Source organism: Anabrus simplex, chromosome X (genome assembly GCF_040414725.1).
Source record: "Anabrus simplex isolate iqAnaSimp1 chromosome X, ASM4041472v1, whole genome shotgun sequence".
Taxonomy (NCBI): Eukaryota; Metazoa; Arthropoda; class Insecta; order Orthoptera; family Tettigoniidae; genus Anabrus; species Anabrus simplex.
The window spans coordinates 198255210-198259532 of NC_090279.1; positions in this window are offsets into that span (position 1 = coordinate 198255210).

A 4323-nucleotide genomic window follows, 5' to 3' on the forward strand; every position below is an offset into this window, starting at 1 on the left:
CAAGATTAAAAATTATTGTGTCCACCTTTTCAATACAAATATATATTTTTTGGGTAAATTCTACATGAATTAAACACACCAGTTAGGGACATGTTTCACCCTAGTTATGGGCATCTTCAGCCTATATTAATCTTAAGGTCAAGAATTAAAACTATAAACATTGGAACTTGTAGTAAACTAACTTAATACTAAATACAATTGTATTATGCTATTTACATACTTAACACTATGTAAAGTATGTACAATATGTGCATTAACTTTGCCAGAATTTATGAACAGTGAATAAGTTAATTCATTGTTCATAAATTCTGGCAAAGTTAATGCACATATTGTACATACTGTAAACTATGTAAATAGCATAAGGCAATTGTATTTAGTATTAAGTTAGTTTAATACAAGTTCCAATGTTTATAGTTTTAATTCTTGAACTTAAAATTAATATAGGCTGAAGATGTCCCTAACTGGTGTGTTTAATTCATGTCGAATTTAACCAAAAAATATATATATTTGTATTGAAAAGGTGGACACAATAATATTTAATCTTGAAAGAGTTTACTTATTGTATCTTCAATACGGAACAAAATGAGATTAGTTACTTGTAACCTGAAGCGATCCCGTTACGACTTGTCGTAAAACTTTACGCGGCAGAAGGCCTGGTGACACAGTCATACTATAAGGTGACTAAGACCAGAAAGAAGTTAGTCCAAAACACAGGATAGAAATTTCGAGTTAGAAAACTTACTCACCCGAAAGCAGCTATAGCCTTCACCATGTTATGTAGGTCAGTCAGCGGCGACAGCTATAACTCGTTTCCGAGTAGTTAAATTCTATCGGTTCTATAAATATTATAATAATATTTGTGATATACGTCGTCTTCAATATGGAACCAAAATGAGAATAGTAACTTGTAAAATAGTTAACTTCTTCCAATAAATTCACTTCTGTCTGTGGATGTACTTTTGATGGTTGAACAGACCATTTCTAGCATGGAATAAGCATCCACACAGATTGCACAGAATTGATGGAGGAGGGCGTGTTTGTGCTGCATGGAGTTTTTGTGCTTTCCTCCTGGCCTCTTCACATCTGCGTTGTTCCCCCTCAGATAGATTGACAGCAGCAGGGATGGTCCGGCGCCAAATTGTACGGGCTTGAGCAAGCGTATCCCAGGTTTGTGGATTGAGACCTGTCATCTTCATAGTGTGCTTAAGCTAGTCCTTGTAGTACCTCATGGGGGCTCCAGGGAGGTTTGGTGGCAGAACAAAGTTCACCATATACAGGATTTGGTGTGGAATTCTGGTATCATTCATCCAACGGACATGCGGTTTGTCAAGAACAACAATGTTGGTGACATGGTCTTCCCTTTTGATCCTAAGGATTGATCAGAGTTTTTGTTGGTGGAAGCGCTCAAGCTTTTTCAAGTCACATTGGTGAAGGTTCCAAGTTTCACAACCATACAACAATTTTGTGATGACAACGGCATGGTACACCATGTGTTTTGTCTTCACTGTCAGGCCTTTATTCATGAACATCTGGTGTGCTAGTCTTCCAAATGCTGAATGAGCAGCACCAATTCTCTTCTCCACATCTTGCTCACCATACATTCATTATAGGAAGATGTTTTTTGTACCTAGAGTACTTCCAGATCTGCGGGAAATTTGCATTAACACACAGTTACTGTTCTAGGACCTTAATATATTATTGCAATGAAACATATTACCATCACTTTTGTAGTCTTTGCTTAAAAAATGTGCCAGTGGTAATAATCTTATTTTGTACCAATTTTTATGTACGTTTCAATAAGTGATGGAATTCAGACACATTTGCCGTCCTCTATAATCTCTGAAAATTTGTAACATCACAGATACAGCCTGTGTTTCCTTCCAAATGTCTGCCAAAGGGGTTAAATGCTGGCTTTCTTAAATACCAGTACACTGTATAATAATGTGCAAGAATTTGTAGCAATATTAACATATTTGATCAGTCTCTAAAATATTAGTTCATAGCACCGTACATAGTGGTAATAAGTTATCGACTTAGGCAATAACCAGTGGCCAGGCGTGAAGAGACAAAGATTGTTCAAATCATAAAATAACCCTGTAGTATAGGGAAAGATAATTTGAATACTAAAGAGAAGCATAACATTGAAGCCTCATTTGTTTGGCAAGTTTTTAATTTGATGATGTATTTGTATATGTGATGTCTGGTCGGATGTGTATCAAAGCTACAGTCTGCAGTAAGCCTAATTGATCGTTCGACTTCAACATTTTCGCAGTGTTGAAGAAGTGTTATTCTTTGGATGCAGGATAAACGTGAAATAATAATACTTGTTCCTTATGCTTTCGATTCTGAAGATTTATAATCTCATGTTTAATTTGACATATTTTTGTTGTGTGGCTCACAACGTTTGTTAACCTTCAAGCATTCCAGTGATTACTTCCAAGGTGTTAATTGTGCTTAATGTGCCTTTTTATTTTTAGTTTGTTGTACTGTTGAATTATAATAGATGATTTTAAATACATTTAATGCTTGAATTACTTGTTGTCTCGTGTGTGAAGGTATGTATGTCATTTCCAAACTTTCTACATCCAAATAGTCGTACAAAATTTGTGTAAAGATTCTGATGCAGCAAGTTTTTCCCGCATCCTCCTGGGGAGGAATTTTAGAGGTATGGCAGGCTTCTTAGTTCACACGAATAATCCATGCTGTCGAATAATCCTCCCACCCGAATTTTAGGAGAGGAAATTCCTTTAAAATAAAAAATGAGCCTTTGTTTCATTAACAAACAAAAAATTACCTACATTAAGCATCAGTTTGTTTTAAAATGTCATAATCTTCACCCTCATCATAATTTTCAAACACTGATGTAGCAACGAAAACAAAACTTGTGAGTTAACAGTTTTTAAAATTTAGTTTAAAGATTTTCAATTAATTACATGCTACTTTACTTGTTTTCATTATCACTTTCATAGTCATTGCTGGCAAGAAGAATCACTGTAATCATAGTCATGTTCCTACAGAGCTACAACTAAATCTTCCAATGTTGCCTTTCTTCATTCACATAATTGTGCAGCCTATTTTTGATGTAGGGATGCTTTGCTTTTTTTTTTTTTTTGCCACTACACTCTTGGCGATGACTATTTCTTTGAGTCCCATTTTGCTTTTTAGCCTGTTGTGAATACAGCTTTAGCTGATATACTTTCTTCTCACTACACAACATTCAATATTCTCAGCATCTTCAAAAAACTTGGAATTTTCTTTGGATGTGAAGGAGTTGTAACTAGAACTTATTGTACTTGCAGTTATGTGATAAACACCTGTCTTCTTACTCGGTAATTAATGCCATTTGCAGCACTGAAGTATAATAGGATTCAGGTATTTCGAGGGCAGTTACAACCTTACCCTGAATATTGTGTGCGCCTGCATTTTTCAGCGTCAACTTTTGAAAAATACATGCGCAGAGTGTTCGCTTATATGCAGTATTTATTGTAACACTTTTGTTTTCTGATCAGTTGTATCAGTTTTTGCCCAGAAGTATTTAGGATTGTTTTATGTTTGTCTTTTTTAGCCAGAGATTAGCAAAATGGCAGTGAAGTTATCTTTACAAGTATGATAGAAAATTAATTTGATCTTTTCTTAAATGAATAGAATTACATGTTCATATGATGATCATTAGCTAGATTTGACTGATGTGCTGGTTTGTACAGTCTAAGTATCTTACTTTTAAGATCTGTTTCCATGAGGCTATGAACGGAAAGGTGGATGGACTGTTGGTGCAGGCAAAGAGAAAAGAAATCTGGAATGCTTTTCTATGTGTAAAAAAAGGAAGTGTACATAAAACTTATTTAATAGTATTAGGGGGAGCAAGAAGTTCTCCAGTGACTGTGTCTGTTAATAGTTTTGTCCTTGGGCTTTAAGTTTGTATTCCCAACTTTTTATGGCTTGTCTGTAATATATTCACCCCACATTGTATAAAACTTACTGAAAAAGAGACTTTTTTAGAAAATACATTTTTTGCTTCTGCTATGGCTTTTTCTTTCATAATCTACCTTTTGTATATGTGAATTTATATCCTTTTTACAATGTTGGATATTTTTGAGAGTTACACTTGCAGATATGGGTTACATGAGGTATCACAGGCAGTGCAAGAAAACACTCACATTGGACAAATGTATGGTGCAGCAGATTCAAGACTTTCTAGCCAGGTTAAGTGATGCTGGCACAAGAATCACTTTAGCGTGGCTTCCATGCCACATAGGAATTGCAGGAAATGAACTTGCGGATGAAGCTGCAAAGGAAGTGGTACTTTATCTTCCAACACCTATG